This window comes from Dysidea avara, chromosome 14, assembly GCF_963678975.1.
Source record: "Dysidea avara chromosome 14, odDysAvar1.4, whole genome shotgun sequence".
In the NCBI taxonomy this organism is placed as follows: domain Eukaryota; kingdom Metazoa; phylum Porifera; class Demospongiae; order Dictyoceratida; family Dysideidae; genus Dysidea; species Dysidea avara.
In genome coordinates this window covers 1754261-1765123 of record NC_089285.1, presented here as the reverse complement: position 1 = coordinate 1765123, position 10863 = coordinate 1754261, and the positions used below count along the sequence as shown (strand labels likewise).

At 37.7% G+C, this 10863-nt stretch overlaps 2 long non-coding RNA genes across 3 annotated transcripts in view; one reads left to right on the top strand and one right to left on the bottom strand.

The window, feature by feature from the left end:
- The window catches only part of LOC136244981 (uncharacterized), a 45142-nt gene extending 34956 nt beyond the window's left edge, over positions 1-10186 (bottom strand). For both annotated transcript variants that reach the window (XR_010695682.1, XR_010695681.1), the window contains exon 1: positions 10052-10186. This is a non-coding gene — a long non-coding RNA (uncharacterized lncRNA). The remainder of the gene's footprint in view (positions 1-10051) is intronic.
- The window catches only part of LOC136244982 (uncharacterized), a 28328-nt gene continuing 20728 nt past the window's right edge, over positions 3264-10863 (top strand). Inside the window, exon 1 of the long non-coding RNA XR_010695683.1 lies at positions 3264-3403. This is a non-coding gene — a long non-coding RNA (uncharacterized lncRNA). The remainder of the gene's footprint in view (positions 3404-10863) is intronic.

Sequence of the window (10863 nt, the reverse complement as noted above, 5' to 3'; positions counted from 1 at the left end):
TCTTATATGCTTCAAATTCCATTGTAAATTTTACTGTCAAATTTGGCCCCCTCACTCTGGCCTTCTGCAACCCCTTGATCTAACCTATGTATAGCAAATTGTTGCAAGTCCACGATGCGTACAGTTGGCGAAAAGGCATGTGCACGTCTCATGCCAAAGCATTGTTGAGCCGTAAATAAAATCAAGCCCATAGTGTTGGCCAATATGCTTGGCTGGAGGCATCAGTTAGAAAATTTAGGGTGGTTCTGAAGGCATATTTGGGCTTGACTAATACCACCAGCTGTTTAGTGTCTTGAAGTAAAAGTGAAGCTGCACTGTTACATTTTGGGTGATATTAAGGGCAAGATAGCCTAAACCTCCATGATCCCTACTATACAGTACTACCATACTGTCTACGTATTGGCTTAAGGCTATGTAGACACAACAATGAAATTCTATTCTTTCACTTCTGCATCTTTCACATAACTCTGAAAATCACATGATCTATAGCCCAGCAACAATGCTAGATAACAAAGATGAAAACTTCCCTCAATACTGAATAAGGTTATTCTAGACAAGGTCAATGAATATAGATGAAATATCCTGGCGACAAATTACATTTATTCCTTCATCATGATGAGGTTCTGATGAATACAATGGTGGGGGATTATATGACACTGACAAATTGGTTCCTAACAAAATTCCATTCACACAGGCCATATTGTTATTATTGTGTATAGCCTAAATATTTCGAGGGACAATATTTTTTCGAGGTTGAGCAATGTTGCTAAAATAAAATTTTCGCAGATTTGCAAACAATTTTGCAAAATGTATTAGACTGCCTATATATGGTCTAAATATTTCAAGGATAAAATTTTCACTGCCATTGTCAAAATCACCAAAAACAAAATTTTCTCTCAAAATATTTAGGTTACACAATAGTTGTAAATTGTCTACTTTACTAAGATATGCATTGTTAGGATTCTTCAATGGATCAACACCCCTCAGGAACAATGTAATGTAATAATCACCAAGAGTCACCACCTTGTGATCATTACACCATTCTTTAGGGCTGCTAATCCACTGAAGAATTTGGTCAGCATGACACTATTTGATTCATTAGCACACTATTCATATGTTTGTTAGACTTGTAGTAAGCTGGATGAAGCTATAATCTAAAAGCTTGAGATTGTGATCATATTCATAGTGAAAAATTTCATTGAAAATGTATAAGCTTTTAGGCTTTAACATACTACCCAACAAAGATTTCAGTGCTTACTTAATAAGCTCTGATGCAAGGAGATATTATACCTTTGTCCTCCTTTGTGTCCTATTTCTTTTTGAACTGCCACCGAAGGTGTTGATTTGTGGTAATGCATGGTGGCTTCAGTACAAGCTGGCTGTTATGAGATTCATCCATAATTTCAGTAGTGAGTGGATTGATGGCAGAGTCCCTGTTATTTGTTTGCAATGTTCTAAAATGGATAGAACACACCTGAAAATGAAGCAGAATATGATAGTTGGAGTACATGTTTAATCATAATTTCTGTAGTGACTGTATTGATTGCAGAGGTGCTTCTTGAACTGTTCTTCATTTGTAATGCTTTTAGTGAAATGACAACGTTTTCCAGTAATTAATAGGCTTTCCAGTAAGTAATAGGTGTGCTACGTGTTCTTTCATTTTATGCAGTAAGTATGGTTCACCAGTGATTGCTACAAAGAAACAAGTTTATCACTTAAGGGAGGTCATCAGCTATAATAATTCCTACTACTTCAGTCATGGCTGTATGACTGAAGCAGGAATTAAGTGTCTACTGGTACAGCTGCTGGTATTTAACTTTACAGACTGATTCAGGAGTACAACACTTTCCCTACCAAAGTACATGACTAGTTTCTCATCAGCTACTTCCTCACTTTTGATGTGGGTGGGTGGTCATTTTCATTATTATTTACTAAAGGGAGTAACCAAAATCAGCAGGCTATCAGTCACTACAAAGAATATCAAATACCTTCTTAAAGCTTATCCTTGCACTCTACCACCACCTTTTTAAAGCAGGAAGAAACAATTTCCTTAGCTGAAAATGATCGCTAGTTTGTCCAAACATAGAAATGCTAGCAACGTAACTAATTAGAGTCAGCTGCAGGCTGGAAGGTACATATGATGCAGGCGGGTGATGGGAAGCTACAGGAGGTGTATAGACCAACTTTGCCTGGCCTACAATATCCTTATGCTATATAGTATGTACAAGTCTATGGATCCTGAAAAACAGCTACTTATAAATAAAGTGATTTTTTCTCAAGAAATTAACAGTCCAGCCAACCAGATGTTACAACAGACAAGTGTGGTTTGGCTCCGTTACAGGTTTAGGAAAGGGCTGTAATGGATTCTGCACTTTTATGACTTCCCCATAGAAAACGTATGGTAAACATTTGATTACTGTTGGGTATTTGAACAAATATATTTTTAGCGGGTCAAGCAGTGCTACAAATGAATCAAATTTCAAGATGATGTGTAATCCAAAAGTTATTAAAATTGTGGATCCAGTACATACAATAATTGTGAAGAATAGTTTTGATAGCCACTGTATTACGATCTGCGACCATGATCAAAGCAATGGGTCCACAAACAAGACAACAGTCAAGCTGTTATCCCAGCAGGGTCAAAGCTGTGCGAGTGAGTAGTGCACTAAATAAACGGAACCAGGTCAATGGACAAGACAAATTTTTGGTGAGTCAACAGTCAAAATCGATTTTGACTGGCTCTGACTGCGGTCGCAGATCATAGTACAGTGCATTATTGGAGTAACACCCCCTTGAGCATGAACCAGCTTGGTGAATGGATCACGCAATTGTGGTGTACAACTTGCTACATAATATAGTGACAAAACTGGGTATGTCTCATGTATGTTGTGTGGTGTCCTCTATTGTTTATTCAATACAGAATCAGTAGCACATCTCAGAGAGTCAAGGATCAACCATCAGCTAATGACTCAGGGGCGCTTATAAACTTATATCTATAAGCGCCACTCCAACAAAAAGGCACTAGAAACAGGTGAGTAAACAGGTACAAAAACACATTCTACACCTGCTATTAATTTGTTGTCTTACCACGAATGAGGTATAGTCGCCAGCAATAAACTTTATGTAGATTACGTATTTAGCAAACTTCTCCCTGCTTAGTTACTGAGGTCATAGAGTAGTATCAAGGTAGTATATTATGCTGAGGTTCGCAAGGAGGTATGAGATTAAAGAGTGTACGCCCACCTTTAAATTTATTGCGCATGCGTATACTTCACCCTACTCTTTCGAGCGAGGGAGCATGAAGTGAAGAGCTTTGGTGACGAGCGAGGGTATGAGAGGTAACCTGTTTCCCCTACAAACGGCCTCTCGACATCACTACAGTATGGAGGACAAAGCGGGTCTCGTAAGTTGTATATGTTCGCTAGAATAATGTGTGGTCGACTCGTGTAGTCAGACTGATGTTTGTGTGTTGGGGGTAAGAAGCGGTCTCGCTATGCGACACTGGGAATAAGGTTTTACTGAAGCGGGATCACCATAGTTTTAAAATGAATTATTTTGCCATGCTTTAAGTTCATTCCACCTTCACGTCGCTAAAGAACGAGCTCCAAGTAATCCTCCACACTTCTGTAATGAGTCTGCAAGCACTTGTTTTGGTGTAGCATTTCCAGAACTTTGTTTCAGTGTGTTTTGTACACTTTTCATTGTACGACAATATGGCTGTTCTGTTTTGCTGTTGCCATGTGGTTTTGAATGGATTTCATGTGGTGTTTTTTTTTTTATCAAAGTAGTACTGCACAAGACATAAGTGATGTCTGACTTTTTGAATCTATAAAAAAAATCCAGAATAAATGATTATAATACACAGTGCTGTATTTATAAACATGACAATGCTTAGGCCACACAAAGTTAATTTATAGTTTCTCATCCACCTGCCCACAAAAATTTGACGCGGGCAGGCGGGTATTTTAATTATTTAATTAAAAAAATTTTTTTTTTGTTAAAAAATATTATAAATGAACTGTTTTTACTTTGAAAAAGTTAAAAAGTGATGAAACCAATTACAAGTATACCTGTAGTGACAATACATATGTTGTAAATAGTAAATACTCGACTTGTGGATTAAATTCAATGTAGTTTCCAACAGAAGATACTATTTGTCCAACACATATCACTACTAACACATATTAGTTCTTTTCTGTCCTTGCCAGCTTGGCATTTCACCGTTGCATTGGTGTACTGTTCCGACAGAGGTTGACTATCGTCAAGTTGTCCAGCAGAATAATGTGTATACAAATTAGCTAGAGTAGATGACTCCAGAAATGAACAACCATACCACGATTTTAAAACTTTCGTTGAACATTTGATTTGCTCTAACACAAATGCCATTTTGAGTTTCTATAAAGCACGTGTAGTTTGTGGTTTTGGATCACGTGTGAGAGCAAAAAATGTTGATGTGGCTGTGAAAATATGATGCGGGCGGGGATGAGAAACTAAAAATTAACTTTATGTGGCCTTAAGGGGGTATGCTACTAATTCCTATGTCTTCACATGCAAAATCTTGGTTTTCATTGATTCATGCTTGCTTTCCATCCCCTTTTGTATCAGATGTGTTTGTGGTAATTAAAAATCACCATCTCCAGTTAGAAGTACTGACTTTAAAACTCAGTTTAGTATTTTAGGCCTAAAGAATGAGAATTCTACAAATTTTGAATCTAGTCTCACAGTTTTAGCTCTATGCTCCTTAAACTTTGTCAGCTACTACCTAAGAACAAAAGTATGGAAGTAATTTTTTGAAGTACTTGATCAAATGAACTTTTGAGCCCCCTAAATTTTCTATTTAACAAAACAGTAATCTCCTCTTTTGAAGCCATAGTAGTCATTCCTAAAAATCTATTTCCATACTTTTAAAGATAATGCTATTACAAGCCACTACAAGAATTTTTGGGGAGTTTCACAATTAGCTGTAGGAGGAGAATCAATTTTAGTGTTAAAATTACAGTGTTTTGTAACCATGCCATAATTTGTACATACTTCAGAGGATTTCATTCAGATTTGCACTAAACTGAAGTTCAATGTCTCAACTACAACATGTGTTATTCATCAGGTGGAGAACAGTATCTGTGTTGGTTTTACAGCTTCACATAAAACAAATGATTTTATTCATGGAAGCCATAGGACATAGTTGCTTGCCCCTTCAAGGTAAAGTTTGTGCTAGGAACAATACTATTATGTCCCCAAATTCTATTAAATATCGACCACCTAGTATGCTACACTACAGTACAATAGCAGATGATTAATACTATTCATTCTATGTGAAAACTGAAAGTTAGGTAAGTACAAGGTTAAGTTATTTACTTTTACCATTGCCCTTGAGACAAGCCAGGACAACTTGAAAGACTGCACCATCAACACATACCAAAAAGCTCATGTATGGCCTCCCCTACCTCATCATCATAAAAAGCATGGAGTATTGGTTAAACACTGTGTCATTTATTAACTAAGTTTTCTAAATCGATGTGGTGAATATTCAAAATCGACCACCACTTGATTCTCAATAATGGGGCTGGGATGAAGCTTCGAATGCTTCGTGGGTTTGAAGATTAAGTAAAGTTCAAATTATAACATTATCCTTCGGAGCTTCGTAATGCACTCATACACTGTAGTCTACAAAAGAATTACAAATAAACGTGGTTATCTTTATTGCAGCTGCTTATTCCTCTTGCATGATAAACGTTTGTCTCTTCGCGATCGATCTTTGTGATCGATCTTCGTGTGCCACGCCCACTTTAAAACCATCACAGTTCAGCTTGCTACCATAGTTGCAGCCATAAAACACCTTATAAAGTGATAGATAATACATGGAAAGCATACTTTTAGGCATTACTTGGTGTTTACCTGTGCATGATTGCAGTGTAGTGGACATGCTGATTTGCAATCGATCGATCGTGTCATTCAGTACTGCTGCTATGCACTTTTCAAATGCTTACAAACTATTTAATAGGTTTAGAAAGATAAAACCTAAGAAGGATGTGCATGAATACAAGAAAACCTACAACTTGAAAGCTAACACCGAAGCTTCGAATGTTCAAACATTTTATTAGTGAATATTCGAAGGTAAATTTCAATATTCGTCCCAGCCCTACTCAAAAATGATGTTTAAGCCCTTAAATCGATTGTGACAACACTAAAGTGCAGCTACTATTTAAGGTGCGGTATCTAACCAAACAATATTTGCTAAAATAATAGCACTTTACTAGGTTTATTTACTTGTGTTTGATGATAATTGCTAGATCTTTAATTATGGATATGCTAGGATTTTATTTATTGGTTTAATGCACAAATACCTCAGTTATGAGTGTGTGTGCATGTATAATCTAGCTTTACATCTACAGCATTACCAACTTCGGCTGGGAGGATGTTCCAGATTCTAAACGAAAAGCTTAAAAGCCACTTTTGCTGCAAACCCTTGTAGTCTACCTTGCCCAGTCGTATGGTTGATGGCGTGGTGATTCACGGCTCCCATCACGCATTACGAGTGCGCCTATAGCAGTAAGGGTATCAAACCTTTCCAGAAAGGACTTTTCTTCTCAGGAGAGGTCATCAACTCTCGGGTCATTGATGAGTGCCCATTCCCCATGGAGCTATCGCACATAAGAGGAAGGGCAGCAGCAATCAGGTACCTTTTGTCTTCCTCCCAGCCTGAGGCAGAGCTGGCCCTGAAGTTGGCTATGGCCAGGAGGGTTAATCCCCGATCAGAAACATGTAATAGTCCCACCCTGCATGGACATAGATATGCTTGGCCTGCTTAGCATGGTCACCAGCACCCATTACGAGTTCTATGCCTGTGTTCTGATCTAGCACTGGCTTCTTGAGGCAGCTCCTTGGGACTTGGACAAATTCACTTGGCTTCACACCAACATCTATAGCTGAGGCTAAGCCAATATCTGCGATGCTGTTCTCTTTGATAGAGCTATAAACTCTACTAAGCGCGTTTGTATTTGGTACATGGGTGGTGCCCTGAGTACCACCTTGTCCATCACCAGCACCTTGCTGGATCCAGAATGAGAAATCATTCTAAAAACGCTTTATGCAAATGATCTGCTGTAGTAGAAAATACCTAACTGAAACAAATACTTAACTGCTAGTAACAGAAGTTGGCATTTGCAACTCACCACAAGCATTCGACCCGCACTCCATCATCATTGACCGTCGTTATGCTTCTCTCATCTCTCTTCAAACTCAGCATCATTGGAATCACTTATGTCAGACTCTGAACTTATAATAATAGCCACCATCACTGCTTAAAGACCACAGTACAAGGAGACACCTTCTACACGTGGCAGTAAAGCCAAACACGAGGAGCAAACGTCAGCACATCTTGCACAGGTGACTAATGATGCTTCCAATAAATGCACTTAAAAATTATTATTAAAGTCGTGGCAAGGCGTTTCCAGCAATGAAATTTTGGTCCAGTCCACACCAGGTTTAATGAACACCCTGAAAGACCATGCTGCTAAAAGAAGCGGTCAATTCAGCTGTGTTTTGATGTTTTTGTAGATTTTGTGAGAAATTGGGCCGAAGTGGACCATGCCTATTTTTGTGTACCAATTTCATTGCAGTAACACTTCTATTTAGACAGTCTGATACTTTTCTACAGTAAAAACTCACCCATGATATATAATAACTGATTATATTATTAATTTCATCGGTTGTGGACTGCTGTTTGTAAGAGTTGTTAATAGCGACAAAAAAAATTTGTGGACCTGCCAAGATGAATTACGGGTACTATTTCAATAATTTTTATATTGAAAGTTATATACTGTTGTTGTACACTTTTGAGATGAGTTGTATAATAAAGTGCTGCGTTACTACAAAATATGTGAAACACCAATTTGGCTACTTTTAATAGAACAGCCAGGTTGCCTCATCTTACAAAATTGTCTAGTTGCATTTTTGAGATATACATGTATTCATCTATCCAGTGATATCCAAACAATTGCATCTATACACTCTGCTGATAATTTTAGTATATCTAACTTCAACAAGTGATCGAATTTTTCGATTAGACTCCCCAAGATGGCACCTTAGATGACACATACCTGACAACACCATAATACAATGGCACTATCTATATAGGGGTGTATGTTGTCAAACAACTGTGGTGATGCTGTAATCTGTAATGGTCATGGTCTCCACTTCTAACCACAGAGTACCATCATGTACAACCTGGCCATGTGATGATATTATGCTGTTCAAATCTGTAAATCATATACCTACATGTACTGTGAAACACAGCTTGTAAATCAGGAGTCAGTTAACCACATGCATATCTAGTAGTAAAATGGAAGTACTCATGTTGTATGTGTAATTGTAGCACAACAGTTATGGTATAACACACACAACCCTCCTCGGTCAAGTAAATTCGTCCAATCCTCTGCAGTACCATCACCTTCACCACTGGCCAATTCTGTAAGTATGGTTATCATTTCTATTCGTCTGGGAATAGATGACACTTCCAAGTTGCTTGATCAACTTACTTATGGCAGACATGGCCAGCTGCATATCACAATGCATTGGCTTCCTCAACATAATAACTTAAACAAGTTTGTGTACGAATTGTGATGCTGTGGTGTAATAACAGCAAACCTTATTGTTATCAATGCTTTCCTTCTTTGTCTTAAGTGATGGTGACTGACTGTCAAAACAGGCCTGCGAGCTTTTAAACAACATACTGATAAACTCTGCTCCTATTGTTCTTAATTGCACAGCTGCCATTCTAGTATGGATAGATGGTAGTTTAAATGACTCATCTGTTAGCAAATCATTAATAGCTTCTCTGAAAAGCTGTTCAGATGTCAAAGAGAATACAAAGCTGAACAGTAAGTCACCATTTGCAAGCTATAACACTAGCTAACAAACACGTTGTTAGCTATTGGCCGGCCTAGATAGGAGTTGCTAGCTACACCTATATGCCTACACTATAACAAGTATTGACTGTACACTTCAACCATACCTTTGGCGAGTGTTTCCTGCTTTTCTAAAGAGGCCATTGCTTGAGATTGCTATTCGCCCATGTTACTATATGGCAGAGGCGATTATATTTTTTTACTAATGATCAGACAAATGTCAGGCCAGCATTATGGTTGATCTGACATGGCTGCCAGCCAATCAGCCAACAACACTATTTGCCTCAAAATACTTGTTTGCACTAAGATGTACAGTGACTCCACCTGGGTAGTTTAATCTCCTAGCAACAGAACATTGTTATTGAGTCAACAACAGTAACAAACCACACCCTACACCCAACCTTCCCTTGCCTGACATTTAAACAAGGAAATGGTTGACATAGTAGACTTCTATGCAGCCTTTGTGTAACCTGCAATTCTTTATAACTTTGTTAAGAAACTTTTGTAGCATAATGGTGTGTGTAACTGGTGTCCTGTTCTGCTTCTGCTATGCATCCAAAAAAATTCATTTAATGTTGTAGGTTTCCAGATCAAGAACACTTCGTTCTATGGTGCCTATACCACATGAAAGGTTGTCATTCTAATTACTATGCTCATTTCATTGAGAACACTCACTCCAGTCAATGATTTAACCACTTTATTCTATTCCTGATCGTAACTCCAATTTAAAACTTTAGAATAATTGTATTATATATCTGACATAATCATTTAACCCTTTAAGGACCACAGAAATGTACGCAATGCCTACCCAATAAACCTGCATGTTTTATCACTTTGCATTTTGGAATACTAAAATAAGTTTGGAGAGTTACCTAAGCTTCTGTAGTATTTAAATCCCACCACAACTTATACTAAAAAAACTCGCCTGACAATAAGGGGTAACTTTATCTTACACAGGTTCTAATAGTTCTTGCGCGTCGACAAATTTAAAGCAGAAGTCACGTGTGGTAATTATAGTTTGAAGTTCAAAAATGAATCGATTTGATTGGTCGAAATCCTATGCACGTGATTTCGCTTGTTTTTTTGTTTTTGTTGTCGCGCAAGAACTATTAGAAGCTGTGTATTTATAAGACGGTAGAACTAACCTTTTACAAGCAAGAAGGTGTGTTTCCAACATTGGTGGACGGTGTTTTTCTACGGCGACTCTCTACAAAAACACAGCCGCCATACCGTTTTTGTTTACTCGCATCACATGATCTTGCATACCAACTTACTCTACTCTAAATAGCGAGCATGGTGATCGTTATTTCAACTCAATTGAATAACCGTAGCAAAAGTTACAGGGCAAATTCCTCAAGGTTAGTTTTTTTGTTTGTGTTTATATATTGTGTTTAGAATGTAAGATAGATTTAAGACGGCTTAGTTTTATGTAGCACATTGTCTTTGTATATCAAAATAATCGCCTATGAATGGCAAATACAATGGCACTTGTTTCAGCCTCATAGCTTAATAGTGTTGCGAGGTTACAACTGTATGTTTATTGCTACTACACTAGGACGTAATATTACGGCGGTGGGCTTATAAGGAAGGCTTAGTTCGGACGTAGTATTACGGCGGCGGTCCTTAAAGGGTTGACAATCCAACACCGCTCAGTCTATTCAAGGGGATTTGCCATCAGCTACAATTTGCTGTATGGAAGAATTTTGGTGACAAAGTTATACAACTGTAGGTACAATGAATTCCTGAATAGTGTAAACCAGCAGTACTTAATGGAGGAGAGAAAAAAACTGTTATGGCATGTATACGAGATGAACTTAAAATGTATGCAGTTGAAAAAAAATCTTAAATAATTTCATTTGTTACTTCTTTCTATTTAAGGTGGTCTCTCGAATATAAAGATCTGTGTTTCTATAGTCATCCTTTTTGTGTGTGTCTTACACACACTGTTTTGTAAGTA